The 15927-nt window shown below is 40.6% G+C and overlaps 1 long non-coding RNA gene across 2 annotated transcripts; it reads left to right on the top strand.

Annotated features, from left to right (window-relative positions):
- Positions 1 to 2093: 2093 nt before the first annotated feature.
- LOC129657732 (uncharacterized) lies at positions 2094 to 15595 on the top strand. 2 transcript variants are annotated; one of them, XR_008717043.1, is made up of 3 exons: positions 2094 to 2789; positions 3782 to 3873; positions 14621 to 15595. It is a non-coding gene; the product is annotated as an uncharacterized LOC129657732 (long non-coding RNA). The 2 variants fall into 2 exon arrangements; XR_008717044.1 differs by lacking the exon at positions 2094 to 2789 and adding an exon at positions 2826 to 3410.
- The last annotated feature ends 332 nt before the right edge of the window (positions 15596 to 15927 follow it).

Below are 15927 nucleotides of genomic sequence, written 5' to 3'. Positions count from 1 at the left end.
GTGTATGTATGTATATCTTCTTTATCCATTAATCTCTTACAGCTCCTTTTAGTTTTTTGAAGAACTTCCATACTGTTTTGCACAGAGGTTGCACCAATTTACATTCCTACACAAACAGTGAATGAGGGTTCCCTTTTCTCCACATCCTCATCAACATTTGTTATCTGAGCTCTTTTTGATAACAGCCATGAGGCATGTCATAAGGCATGAGGTGATATCTCATTGTGGTTTTGATATGCATTTCTCTGATAGTTAATGATGTTCAGCATCTTTTCATGTGCCTGGACTTCCCATGTGGGCTAGTGGTAAAGCCAGTGCAGGAGACGCAAGAGATACTAGTTTGATCCCTGGATCAGAAAGATCCCCTGGATAAGGAAATGGCAATCCACTCCAGTATTCATGCTTGGGAAATCCCATGGACTTAGGAGCTTGGTGGGCTACAGTCCACAGGGTCGCAAAGAGTCAGACACAACTGAAGTGACTTAGCATGTACGCATGCGTGAATTGTTTATATATTTTGGATATTAACCCCTTATTGATCATATCATTTGCAAATATTTCCCCCTACTCAGTAGGTTGTCTTTTCGTTTTGTTGATGGTGGCATGTGGAGTGATGGATTTTAATTGTCTGATGTTTAATGTAATGCATGGCTTGCCTGACTTGCAGAATAACTTGTGAAATTACTTTCATTCCAATGCAACAATCAATATAATAATATAATCAGACATTTCATTTTTTGCAAAAGAGCTTGACATTGGTATATATCATAAACCTGGCAAATATGTAAGTCTTATCATTTTTATTCAATCGCATCTTTAAATCTTTAAGATAGGGATCAGCAAACTGCTGCTCTGGACCAGCTCTGGTCCACCACTTGTTTTTGTAAGTAAAGTTTTATTGAAACATCACCACTTCCATTTGTTCACATGTTGTCTATGGCTGCTTTCCACAAAGCAGCACAATTGAGTAGCACAAAGCAGCAGAGACCACAAGGCCCCCAAAAAAGAATTTACTCCTGACTCTTTACAGAAATTTGACCACCTCTGTTCTTAGAAATAACATTGTCCAGAGTCAGGTTCAGAATCCTCCTTAGTCCTATACTCAGGCCTTACTTTTGAAGTGAAGAATGAAAAGGTCACATCTGTGTTGTGATCAGCTCTCCCAAGAATGCAGATATTTTGTTTTGAATAAAGAATGAGAGCAAAGCTAATAAAATCATTGTTTGTTTTTCTAGAAAATATCTTAGGCAAAGTTTCCAGTTGGCCTTCTTTATGACATATAAAATTTATGATTGTCTTTTCATTTATGTGTTTTCCAGAACATTCAATAGTAAATAACTTAAAACATCTTACCAGAAAAAGCCATCATTCTTAAACTTTTGGGGGGTTACTGATACTTTTGGGAACCAGCAAAGACCTAAAGTGCCTCTCTTCGGGGCTAAAAATGGGCAAATGCATACAGACTCTGTGTTTAACCTCAAGAACTTACAGAGGTCTGAAGTCTACCTGTACAGTCCAGGTAAATTATTCCTTTACTGATCAATGAGTCTCAACAGGCAGAACTCCAGGCATAAGCCAGTTTGAGGAGGGGTATGTGAAGGCTCTTGGGCAGTCCCAACATTAATGGAAAATCACACCTCATAGGCAGTCATTTTGTTTTATAAAACTAAAACCTTAAAGTGTTTTTAAGCTGCAGATACTAGAATCTGAATGCTTGTACTATGTGATCTGAGGTACAAACAAAAACCTTTGTGAGCCCCTGAATTGCAGAAGCTGCAGTTTGGTGGTTAGGGAATCCCCAGTAACAGAAGGCAACTGCAGAAGTCAGAGGTGAAAACATCCCAGAAATATGCAAACACTGCACAGTTCTGAGAGTTGCACATGGGCCCCATGCTTAACTGCAAAGACCTATCTCTCTCTTATCTCTTTCAGTTTTGTCTACCCATTAGCATACCGGGGAAGTCAGGTTGGCAGAAACATCTAAGCAGACGTAGGATGTCACATACACTTAAAGAAATCAGAATAACTGGATGATAACCCACCAAGTTAAAGATGGGAGACGGAAACCCTCCCGTGAAGTCTCCACTGACATGAGACCCACACTGCTCAGGAGACCTGGTCAAACACAGGGTGTTCACCATTTGCATATAGGCTTTGTTTATTCACAGAGGGAACAGAGCAGGTGATTTGCAAGTACCTGTAAAGTTGAGTAACTAGTTATGTGATCTTCCCCATTGAATATGTGAAATTGAGTGCTCTTATGATAGGGTCTACTTCTTACAGAAATCTCTTTTCTGGATGGTGGACACCTGAGGTTGGGAAGCTGTAACTTCCTTGAGATGGAACGACCCACATCTTTGAGTCCCTATTTCCTGAGTCCAGCTCCCAGATGGTTCCTGTAGGGTTTTATGAGTGTGGTAGGGGTGCAGAAGGAGCCTGGTTGGCTGCCGTCTGTGGGGTCGCACAGAGTCGGACACAACTGAAGTGACGCAGCCCCAGCAGCAGCAGCAGCAGCAGCAGTAGCTATAGCCATCCATAGAGACCTATTATACTGTGTCAGGTTACATTGTTCGCTAGAGTAATTCCGGGAGAGTGAAACCTCACCAACTGGGTAGCTAGCTACGCTGTTAGTCCACAGGCATCTCAAAATGCTCAGGTTTTAGTCCCAATGAAGAAAAAAATCAACAAACAAGAAACACACCTGCAGCCAATAAACTTGCTCCTTGAGTGCTTGTTGATCATTGCTTAGCCTCGACACATTTTCTGGTAAACCATAATTGTTTCTACAGGTATGTGATCAGTTTATCCTTTTTTTCTGTGTGAAAGGGAAGAACTTGGGGTGCTCCCCATCTGCAAGTTGCAACATCCTTTCCCCTCTACCACTCCCTCTTTCCTTCCTCTCCCCCTCTCTCCTGAACTAAGAATTAAAGAAAGTGGGGGTTGACTTGAGCTCCAAGGTTGGAGGTTGCTGAGTTGCCTCAGGCAAATCCTTTAACCCTGTTGGATTTGTTTCTTCAGCTATAAAAAGAGAGCTTAGGAGGAGATGGTTTCTAAATTCCCTCCTATTATAGCTCGGAAATGTGATTTTGTGATTGTTTTGGAATACCTTGGGACAGTCAAAGAAATCTTTGACTCCCATAGTGGGAACAAAGTCTCTCAGAAAGAACATGGCCTGTGTATTATTTAAACAACTGAATCGCAGTAAGGTTTTTCCCATTAAGGCATTTGGTGCAGGCAAGCATTTTATAATAAACTTCCCATGAGCTCATTTAAAGCTCCATTAAAAAGCAAACTTTTTTTTTTTTTAAGTGAGCTCCTTCTAATTACCTGTTATTAGAGCTTCATGTTTGCTTCCAATCTTGAATTCTGGGCATCTCTGGACGCCCAGGCAAACGTTGCTCTCAAGAAAGGTAATTAGTTTGATAAACATTGTAGATACAATGACTAAAGTGTATTAACTAAATGGATTTGTTCTAATCTCCCTTCCTGAGCTCTTCCCACTCTCCTGCATCACAGTCTCTATCATTTAAAACAGTAATATAAAAGCTAATATTTACTCAGTGCCTGCTAATTGCCAAACACTGTTCTAAGGGCTAACACTAAATACAGCAGTTACAATATTCTAAGTATTTTACATTTGTTAATTTAGCAAACTCTCCCTACAATCCTATGACGTGACAGTTGCTCAGTTTTATCTGACTCGTTGTGTCCCCATGGCCTATACAGTCCATGGAATGCTCTAGACCAGAATACTGGAGTAGGTAACCTTTTCCTTCTCCAGGGGATCTTCCCAACCCATGGATGGAACCCAGGTCTCCGCATTGCAGGTGGATTCTTTGCCAGTTGAGCCACAAGGGAAGCCCATCCTATGAGGTACATACTTTTATTATTCATATTTAACAATAAGGAAATTGAAGCACAGAGAGCTTCAGTAACTTGTCACACAGCTAATAAGCGGCAAAAGCCGAATTTGAAGGTGGTAGGACTCCAGAGCTCAGACTCTTAACTACTTTAGCACAGTGTATTGTACTTGGGCATGCATGAATTTGGGAAGCAATGCTTTATAATAGAAGTTTTAAAAATGTCATTTCATCTAGTATTTTATCATCCAAGCAAAGGCTAATCTAGAGATAATTTGGAATGACAAAGTGGTTCCTATTAAATCATCTTTCAGTATAAAAGCAACAACTCCAAGATTGTATGAAACAGGCAAAGATGTTTCAGTACTTTCTTTTTGTTTCTAATCCTACTGTGAATTTCTGAAAAAACAAAACAAAACAAAAATCTACCAGAAAGAGTCTACTTTCAACCGAGCTAGGGTTCACAGGTCAGGTTCCTTCCATTTAAGGCAGTTGAAGCTACAGTCTTGGAGGCCGAAGTTTATTTCCCCAGGTGATGAACATTATGTCTCCCCCAGAAGTAATAAAATAATAGGTATCCTTTGTGTTTACACATATAGCCCATGGATCCTTTGCTGAGCTCATTTTAGAGAGCAGGAAACAGAGGCTCAGGGACTTGGTATCTCTCCTGGGACCACACACAAATGAGTAAGATGTTGGGGAGTTTCCATCTTACCCTTTAAACTCACAGTCAGCAAAGCTTCTGCCATACTAGTTCTTGGAGGAGCCGATGCAAAGTTCTTTGTTTTACAAATCTTCAGATGTGGATTTGTCAGATGGCCTCTGTCCATCTCAAAGCCCAGTGAAGTGGTCCCTTCCTCAAAACACATTTGCTTGGATGTAGGGCTGGATAGGTGTGTGCCAGCCTAATGTTTTTGACGCAGATGATGGGTTTAGTGAATAAGATGAGAGATCATTTAAATAGTAATACATTTAAAGCTGAGTATTTTAATCAAGTAAAATGGAAAATAAACTGTGTTCGATTTTTGTATTTATCATGTATTATGATGGAATTTGTGATGAGGAGTAAAAGAAAGGTTATGCAACAGTAAGCCCCATTGGTTCACCACAGTGATCATGGAAAGGTCAAGCCATCCTGGTTAAAGTTAAAAATTAGTTACCTTTCCCCATGATACGACTGAATAAGCACATTAACAGTTTATAAAAGAGGTTGTGAAACTTCCTAAGGGGGAAAAAATATTATGTAATCGGTTTTGCAGAGAGACTTGCCTGACCCCACCTCTCAGTAGGGGGTTGAACTGACTGGGAGGTTCATTCCTATTTCAAAACTATTATTATTTTTCTGGAAGAGCTTATCTTTTATTGCTAATAACACTTCACTCTCAACTATTCTGCTCTCTCCCCTCAATCTACGTCACCAATCACACCCTGAACCAATATAAACATCTACCCAACATTGGAGCACTAATCTTTATTAAGTAAAAGCAGTGCCGTCTTTTCTGACTACCAACACGGTTATAAACTGAAATGTTATAAGGCCAAGCTTTCCTGGACTTTGTGGTTAGAGGACTTGAATATCTAGCTGAACCCAATCTGACAAAATGCACACAGATGTCAATTACAACAATGATTCCCAAACATATATTGAAAAGCCACAAGAAGTCTGTTAAGAATTTAAAACATGGAAGTAGGGGAGAGGAAGGTGGGACAAACTGAGAAAGAAGTATTGACATATATACACTACCATGTGTAAAACAGACAGCTAGTGGGAATCTGCTATAAAGCACAGGGAGCTCAGCTTTGTGCTCTGTGATGATCTAGAAGGGCTGGATGGGGGCGTGGGAGGCAGGATCAACGGGGAGGGGATATGTGTATACATATAGTTGATTCAATTTGTTGTACAGCAGAAACTTTCACAACGTTGTAAAGCAATTATACTCCAATATTTAAAAGTTTAAATTTTTTTAAAAAATTAGAAAGAATGTAAAACATCGTTAATAGTGTTTTCCATTCTTATATTTTTCTCTACAAAATGTTCACTATAACCAAATGATATATATATATATATATATATATATATATATTCATTTCAGTTCAGTTCAGTCGCTCAGTCGTGTCCAACTCTTTGCAACCCCATGAATCACAGCATGCCAGGCCTCCCTGTCCGTCACCAACTCCCGGAGTTCACCCAAACTCCTGTGCATCGAGTCGGTGATGCCATCCAGCCATCTCATCCTCTGTCATTCCCTTCTCCTCCTGCCCCCAATTCCTCCCAGGATCAGGGTCTTTTCCAATGAGTCAACTCTTCACATGAAGTGGCCAAAGTATAGGAGTTTCAGCCTCAGCATCAGTCCTTCCAATGAACACCCAGGACTGATCTCCTTTAGGATGGACTGGTTGGATCTCCTTGCAGTCCAAAGGACTTGCAAGAGTCTTCTCCAGCACCACAGTTCAAAAGCATAATTTCTTTGGCGCTCAGCTTTTTTCACAGTCCAACTCTCACATCCATACATGACCACTGGAAAAACCATAGCCTTGACTAGATGGACCTTTGTTGGTAAAGTAATGTCTCTGCTTTTCAATATGCTATCTAGGTTGGTCATAACTTTCCTTCCAAGGAGTAAGCATCTTTTACTTTCATGGCTGCAGTCACCATCTGCAGTGATTTGGGAGCCCAAAAAAATAAAGTCTGACACTGTTTCCACTGTTTCCCCATCTATTTGCCATGAAGGGATGGGACCAGATGCCATGATCTTGCTTTTTGGAATGTTGAGCTTTAGACCAACCTCTTCACTCTCCTTTTTCACTTTCATCAAGAGGCTTTTGAGTTCCTCTTCACTTTCTGCCATAAGGGTGGTGTCATCTGCATATCTGAGGTTATTGATATTTCTCGCTACAATCTTGGTTCCAGCTTGTGCTTCTTCCAGCCCAGCGTTTCTCATGATGTACTCTGCATAGAAGTTAAACAAGCAGGGTGACAATATACAGCCTTGACGTACTCCTTTTCCTATTTGGAACCAGTCTGTTGTTCCATGTCCAGTTCTAACTGTTGCTTCCTGACCTGCATACAGGTTTCTGAAGAGGCAGGTCAGGTGGTCTGGTATTTCCATCTCTTTCAGAATTTTCCACAGTTTATAATGATCCACACAGTCAAAGGCTTTGGCATAGTCAATAAAGCAGAAATAGATGTTTTTCTGGAACTCTCTTGCTTTTTTGATGACCCAGCGGATGTTTGCAATTTTGACCTCTGATTCCTCTGCCTTTTCTAAAACCAGCTTGAACATCTGGAAGTTCACGGTTCACATATTGCTGAAGCCTGGCTTGGAGAATTTTGAGCATTACTTTACTAGCATGTGAGATGAGTGCAACTGTGCGGTAGTTTGAGCACTCTTTGGCATTGACTTTCTTTGGGATTGGTATGAAAACTGACCTTTTCCAGTCCTGTGGCCACTGCTGAGTTTTCCAAATTTGCTAGCATATTGAGTGCAGCACTTTCACAGCATCATATTTCAGGATTTGAAATAGCTCAACCGGAATTCCATCACCTCCACTCGCTTTGTTCATAGTGATGCTTTCTAAGGCCCACTTGACTTCACATTCCAGGATGTCTGGCTCTAGGTGAGTGATATATATTATATATTGCTGCTGCTAAGTCACTTCAGTCGTGTCCGACTCTGCACGACCCCATAGACGGCAGCCCACCAGGCTCCCCTGTCCCTGGGATTCTCCAGGCAAGAACATGGAGTGGATTGCCATTTCCTTCTCCAATGCATGAAAGTGAAAAGCGAAAGTGAAGTCGTTCAGTCGTGTCCGACTCCCAGAGACCCCATGGACTGCAGCCCACCAGGCTCCTCCATCCATGGGATTCTCCAGGCAAGAGTACTGGAGTGGGGTGCCATTGCCTTCTCCTATATTATATAGTACATATATATATATATATATATATATATGTATTAGGTATATGTATATATATGTATTACAGCTTTATATATATAGCTATATATTATATATATATTAGCTTTAAACAGTTTAAAAATTTCCTGCCTTTTGTGATACTTGGCATCATTAAATATGTATTAGGTTGCTGGGTAAAAATGCTCTAATGCTAGATTTAAGTGATAGGAAGACAGAATGTGAAGTTTTACCTGCAAGTGGAAATTAAATTACACTTTTATGTAATTTAAAAGTACTGCTTTTCAAATTAAAAAAAAATTTAAATGTGAACCACCTGTCCTCTATATTCTCCCAGAGGTAATGTAGATGAATTTTAGTCCCAGTTCCACATGTTAATAAAGAGATTTTGGCTAAGTTAGTTAACCCCTCTGCACCTTAGTTCATTTATAAAATGAATATAACAAAAGAAATTGATTCAGAAAGTTGATGAAGATAAAGTTGGATGGTTTTTCTTTTGTATCACAGTAAACATTCAATATAGTTTAGCTATAATTATATTTCAGTACTAATGGTTAATACTTATTGAGGGCTTAACTTGTTTCAGGAGGTTTTGTTACAAGTACTTTACTCACTTTACCTTAATGATATAATAATCCTAAGAAGTAGGTACTATCATTCTTAAGATATGGGAAATGAGGCACAGAGATTTGGAACAATGTTTCCAATGTCACACAACTGCTGTCATAGGGCTGGGATTTGAATCCAGAAAGTCTGGCTCCAAATTCCTTTTACACAAGTAGTGTGCCTAGACGATAGTGCTTCTCAAGTCATTGTACTTAACTCATGGCAGGTCAGTAATGCAGAAAATTGTCAGAAAAAAATTGAAGCCATGGGCAATGGGTATTTCCAACCAAAATGCATCCATTAGAGCCTGGAGGGTTTTTTGTTTTGTTTTCACCTCCAGAAAAATAACTAAAATAACTGAATAATGAGGTATTCCCTTATCTATCCAGTTCCTCCTGAAAAAAAAAGTAAAGGAATTCCAAATTTTGTGTTTCAAAGAGGCACGTCAAGAAAAATCAGTACATGGACTTATTTACAAAACAGAAACAGACTCACAGACTTAGAGAATGAATTAATTGCTGCCAAGGGGGAAGAGTAAAGAGGGGGTTGGGAGGGATACTTAGGGAGTTTCGGATTGACATGTACACACTGCTGTATTTAAAATGGGTTATCAACAAGGACCTACTGTACAGCACAGGGAACCCTGCTCAATATCATGTAACAATATAAACGGGAAAAAGAATTTGAAAAACAATAGATACATGTATATGTTTAACTAACTGAATCACTTTGCTATATACCTGAAACTAACACAACATTGTTAATCAACTATACTCCAATAGAAAATAAAAAGTTAAGGAAATATCAATGCAATTAGCCAGCCAACTATGAAGAATATGTTCATCTTGATAGTAATGAGGTAATAGTAACATGCAGTGTGTGCAATCATGGGGAGGAGCCGCAGAGGAACAGGGTTAAGTAACCTTCCGCAGGGCGATTTGATCAAGACCTTCACCAAGCATGCCCTCTACCCGGTAATTCCACTTCTAGGAGTTAATTCTGTACAACTGTGTCTATTTAAGCATTATATATAATAAAAACTTGGGAGCAACCTCATGAGAAATTTATTATGCATACGGCAGTGGAATTTTTTCTAAGGAAATGGACATGGATGTGTGCAAAGATTTACCAACATAGATGTTTATGTTAGTAAATAGTAAATAACAGGAAAAAGAAAGAGAAAGAAGGAAAAGAAGAAAGAAAATTACTTCAGTTGTTAAAAAGGAAGAATTAAAGAAATTATACTGCACCTGCATAATTTGGAAATTATATTATAGAATTCCATAAATATGCATATGAAAAAGACTCAAAGAGCATATATGAAGAGGTTAGCAGACATTACAGAGTTGTAGTATGAAAAGTGCTTTATTTTCTGTGCTTTTTCTTTTCTTTTCCAGATTTTCTGCATTAATCATGTATTACTTTTGTACTAGGGGAAAAGAAGAATATTATAATAAATAAAAATATTTTAGTGTGAAAAAAAATCATGTCTATATAATCAATATTCTAAATTTGAGTGACAGAAAACCCAGATCAAACTGTTGTTAACAAGAAAGAAGTTCTTGCTGAACATGCCTCAGGCATGGTTGGACTAGGCCCCAGACAATAAATGTTAGGACTTGGTCCTTCTCTTACCATCTCTTTATATCTTTTTCTTCTTTTCTTTCTATTGCTTCATTTTCGGGAATATTCTCTCCATGTAGTGGCACACATGTCCCCTCCTCCCTCGGCATACCCAACAATTGCCTTTTTAATAAGACCTGAAACTCCTGGATCTTATTTTCATTGGCCATCCAGGAATAGCGCACCCATCTGTGATCCTATCAAATAGCCCTGTGAGCTGGAATGCCATTTTATGCCTGGGTCACAGGTTCTCTACGGGAGCCAGGATGTGGGGTTAGCCAGGATGGCTGGAGTGAGAGTTTGGGAAACAAGAAACTATGGGGTTCCATGTGAAAAAAGAGGAGTGGAGTATGTTGGTGAGGTAAAAGTCGCAAATGCAAAGAAACAAAGACGCAGTCACCACAAAATTGCAGTTTCTTCAGAGGCTGGCTGGGCATGGCTAGGAGTAGCTTTAGCAGCCTTGAACCATTTAGATTTCTTGTGGTTGCAAGTGACAGAGAATTCAATTAGATGTGGCTTATTGTTTTACACAACTGAAAAATCCAGAGCTAGGGCTGGTTTCACTGAGGCTAAGCCACCCAAGGATCTGGCTCTTTCAGTCTCTCCAGTGGTGACAGTTTCAGCTCCAGATCCCACACCAAAGCCACCTGCAGCTCTGGGCTCTCTCCCCAGGATTGAAATTTCTCATCCTCACACCAACCACACCAGGTGTGATCCCGGGACAGAGAAACTCTTTTAATATTCTACATAAGTCCTGTGATTGTCATCTGTCTCCCTGGCCCATATGGGAGGAGTCTGAGAAGGACTGGTATTAATTCTTTAAATATTTGGTAGAATTCAGCAACAAAGCCATCTGCTCCTGGACTTTTCTTGTTGGAGGTTTTTGACTATTGATTCAAACTCTTTACTAGTAATCAATCTGTTCAGATATTCTCTTTATTCAGGATTCAGCTTTGGTAGGTTGTATAGGGCTTCCCAAGTGTCTCAGTGGTAAAGAATTTTCCTGCCAATGCAGGAGATGCAAGAGACGTGAGTTTAATCCCTGGGTCCAGAAGATCTCCTGGATCTTCCTGGAGTAGGAAATGGCAACCCACTCCAGTATTTTTGCCTGGATAATCTCATAGACAGATGAGCCTGGCAGGCTATAGTCCATGGGGTAGCAAAGAGCTGGACACGACTAAGTGACTAAGCCTGCATGCACCCGTGCTTTTAGAAATTTATTCATTTCTTCTCAGTTGTCCAGTTTGTTGACGTGTGATTATTCCCAGTGATCTCTTATAATCCTTTGCATTTCTGTGGTATTACTCTTAATGTCTCCTCTTTCACTTCTAATTTTGCTTATTGAGCCCTCCCTCTTTTATTCTGGGTAACTCCAGTTAAAGTTTTGTCTATTTTATTTACCTTCTCAACAAAACAGCTCTTACGTTCACTAATATAGCCTATTGTCATTTTTTTCTACTAACTTGGACTTAGTTTGTTCTCATTTTTTATAGTTCCTTGAGGTATAAACTTAGGCTGCTTTTTTGAACTTTCTCTTTTCTTAATATCAGTGTTTATCGCCATGAATCATTGACCTAAATTGAATCATGAACTCATCCCTGACCAACCCATATGGCTTGAGGAGTAGGATACATTGATTGGTTTCAGCCAGTTATAGTTCATTCCTGGAGCCAGGGCTGGGGTCAATCCCAACTAGACCACCAGTGAAGGTGGAATATGTGTATCCTCAAAGAATATCAACATGGAGAAAGGAAGACTCCATGCTGGAGGGGTGAGTAGCAAATGTCCACAAAAATTCTTTAGGAGTCTGATGTGTTTAAACACTGTGTAGTTTTCTAGAGAGTGTTTCTGAATAGGAAATATTTGTTAACTGTATCTATCATATTTTAACACATATATATGGAACCTAGAAAAATAGTACTGATGAGTCTATTTGCAGGGCAGGAATAGAGACGAAGACATAGAGACCAGACTTGTGGATACAGGAGGAAAGAGAGGGTGGGACTAATTGAGAGAGAAGATTGACATATACATATATACACTACCATGTGTAAAGTAGCTAGCTGGTGGGAAGGGGCTGTATATCACAGGGAGCTCAGCCTGGTTCTCTGTGATGTGGGATGGAGGTGTGCGATGGAGGGGTGGAAGGAAGACTCAAGAGAGAGGGGATACGTGTATATGTATAGCTGATTCATGTTGTTGTGCAGCAGAAACTAACACAACATAGTAAAGCAACTATGTGTGCATTTGTGTGAAAGTTGCTCAGTTGTGTTCAACTCTTTGTGAGCCCATGGACTGCCGGAATTCTCCAGGCCAGAATACTGGAGTGAGTAGCTGTTCCCTTTTCCAAGGGATCTTCCCAACTCAGGGATCGAACCAATGTCATCCTCATTGCAAGTGGATTTACTGTCTGAGCCACCAGGGAAGCCCCAAAGCAACTATCAGTCAGTTCAGTTCAGTTGCTCAGTCATGTCCGACTCTTTGCGACCCCATGAATCACACCATGCCAGGCCTCCCTGTCCATCACCAACTCCCCGAGTTTACTCAGACTCACGTCCATCGAGTCAGTGATGCCATCCAGCCATCTCATCCTCTGTCGTCCCCTTCTCCTCCCGCCCCCAATCCCTCCCAGCATCAGAGTCTTTTCCAATGAGTCAACTCTTCGCATGAGGTGGTCAAAGTACTGGAGTTTCAGCTTTAGCATCATTCCTTCCAAAGAAATCCCAGGGCTGATCTTCAGAATGGACGGGTTGGATCTCCTTGCAGTCCAAGGGATTCTCAAGAGTCTTCTCCAACACCACAGTTCAAAAGCATCAATTCTTCAGCTCTCAGCTTTCTTCACAGTCCAACTCTCACATCTACGCATGACCACTTGAAAAACCATAGCCTTGACTAGACGGACCTTTACTCCAATTTAAAAAAATAAATTGGAAAAACTGTATCTTGCTTGCAACTTTGTTGCAGAATACTGCTTACCTACGTGTCTAAGTGAAAAAGCATACATGGATCTCAAGTCTTCAACCATATCTCCATTTTAAACCTTTTAAACATACCTGCTGTTTACCAAGAGAGGTAAACTACCTTCCACAGCCACAGGCAGTCAGCCTCTCTCCTCTTGGGTTGTAATAACCTAAAAAACATTGTATTATTTTTTAATACATATTTTCATGAAGCTTTGTTTAGGGAAACATATGGGAGGATGAGATGTTTAGATAGTATCACAGGCTCAATGGTCCTCTGAGCAAAACTAAGATCATGGCATCTGGTCCCATTACTTCATGGCAAATAGATGGGGAAACAGTGGAAACAGTGGCAGGCTTTATTTTGGGAGGTTCCAAAATCACTCCAGTCGGTGACCGCAGCCATGAAATTAAAAGATGCTTGCTCCTTGGAAGAAAAGTTATGACCAACCTAGACAGCATGTTAAAAAGCAGAGACATTACTTTGCCGACAAAGGTCTGACTAGTCAAAGCTATGGTTTTTCCAGTAGTCATGTATGAATGTGAGAGTTGGACTATAAAGAAAGCTGAGCACAGAAGAATTGATGCTTTTGAACTGTGGTATTGGAGAAGACTCTTGAGAGTCCTTTGGACTGCAATGAGATCCAACCAGTCCATCCTAAAGGAAATCAGTCCTGAATATTCACTGGAAGGACTGATGCTGAAGCTGAAACTCCAATACTTTGGCCACCTATGCGAAGAACTGACTCATTGGAAAAGACCCTGATGCTGGGAAAGATTGAAGGCAGGAGGAGAAGGGGACGACAGACGATGAGATGGTTGGATGGCATCACTAACTGAATGGACATGAGTTGAGTAAACTCCGGGAGTTGGTGATGGACAGGGAGGCCTGGCATGCTGCAGTCCATGGGGTTGCAGAGTTGGACACGGCTGAGCGACTGAACTGAACTGAACAGACTCAATGGACATGAATGTGAGCAAACTTCAGGTGATAGTGAAGGACAGGGAAGCCTGGCATGCTGAAGTCCATGGGGTCACAAAGAGTCAGACAAGACTGAGCAACTGAACAACAACATGGGGTTTTGAAATGTCAGCATTTTGGGAGGAAAGTAGGAAGTATAAAGAGTATTGTGCTCCTGTCTCTTTTATTTATGGAGTAAGTTTAAAGTCATGCAGCATTAGCAAGAAAAACAAACAAAATGGTCCACGCTTACTTTAGATGACATCTGTCCCCTAGGACAGTCACTAGTTTTGGGTTTGAGAAGGTTTTCAGTGGATGGCACAGGCTAGGAATAAGATGTTTTCTTTTCAGCTCCAGAAGGAAGTTTGCATGGATCCTTTCAGAGTCAGGCTCTTCTGTGATAAATAAATGTGCCTCTGCCAGAGAAGGCAACAGGAAAACCTCAACCACTGACAGCTTAACACTGGGCAAAAAATTCACCCAGACTAATGTCATTGCAGATGAGGGACAGTTTTGAAAGTTACATGATTAAAAATGCCCTGCACAGACAACAGCCCAGCTTGGCAGATGATCTGACTAACAGATCTGTTGCCCCAGGTGGCAACTGCTGCAGAAAAATCCCCATCTTGTTTCACATGAGTCAACAGAATTCTGCAGAAGTGTCATAAAATGTAAGTGAAAATATTTTCCTTTGCCAGAGCCCAGGAGGTGATGGAGACAAGGGTCAGGAGGGAAGTGGTCTGCCTGGCCACCAGAGGTCTGCCACACATCAAGAATGGGTGCCCAGCTTGTGCATAACAGCAGTCTGGGAGGAAGACTCCTAGCCCAACCACAACGAGCTCAGCCACGGCCACTGGCTCTTCACCATGCTCACAGAACGTCTCCCACCAGCCAAGGACTCACATTATCAGGCAATAAAGCGACACTTCAATTTTCGCCATGACTATTTTACCTGTTGGATTTTCTAGGTCCAAGACCTGGGTGCAATGAGATTCCAGGAGTATGTAAACCTGGCTGAGTCCCCAGTGAAAATGATTATCTGTTCTCATATTATAAAACCTGAATCCAAGGCTTACATAAACGCCCACATAGTATAGCATTATCCCCATCTCATTAACTGTTGAATTGATTATTCAGGAAAATTTCATGACATTTGGAGACCATTTGAAGGTTAGACTTGACTTCACTTCTAAAGAATTCCTAAGTGCATAACTGCTGAAAGTCAGAGCCAATTGTAAATTTACAGTGTCACTCGCTGCCAAATGATTTCAGAAGCAAAATTATAATAGTTCTTTTTAAAAAATTTGACCCAAAATTATGTTTAATGTGGAAGGTAGGTATCTAAGTAGATTTTCTAAGATGTAAGAATTTTCTAAGATGTGGGATCTTTAAGAGAAAGGGTAGCTAGGACTTGAAGACCTTTCAAACAGTCTGAAGCTTCTGAGTATTTAGTCACATGCATGCTTAAGTCCAAAGGTCCTCTATTCCATGCACCACATCGGGACCAATACATTCCTACATCAAATTCAATACAAGGGGCAGGACATGCAGAAACCTGAGTAGAGTGATTCTTGTCCATTTAGCAATCAGTCAACAGACACTTATGTGTCTACTGTATTCCAGGAGATGTTCTGGGCACTCAGAATACAGCCTTGAAAACAAATAAATCCATTTACTGATGGAGCTTTCAGTCCAAAGGGGTCAAAGATTATCACCAAATAAGTTAAATGTATAATGGCAGTATGTTAGGTGGTTGTAAGTTCTAAGAAGAAAAGTCAAGCACAGAAAGTGTGCTGAAGGCTGCAGTTCTAGACAGACATAGTGGCAAGAGAAGGCTTCACTAAGAAGGGTTATTTGAGCAAAGAGCTGAGTTTTAAGAGGAAGAAAGTCAGGCAGATATGTCAGCCCAGGAGAAGCATTCTGGGCTGAGGGAAGGGCAAGCTCAGATGTCCAGAGGCAAGAAATGTTTGGGTAGCTTGAGGAAGAGCAGGAGGTCAGCAGAGTT

This window comes from Bubalus kerabau, chromosome 7 (genome assembly GCF_029407905.1).
Source record: "Bubalus kerabau isolate K-KA32 ecotype Philippines breed swamp buffalo chromosome 7, PCC_UOA_SB_1v2, whole genome shotgun sequence".
NCBI classification, from domain to species: Eukaryota; Metazoa; Chordata; class Mammalia; order Artiodactyla; family Bovidae; genus Bubalus; species Bubalus kerabau.
The sequence above is the reverse complement of the archived record's forward strand: the minus strand, read 5'-3'. Positions and strand labels throughout refer to the sequence as shown.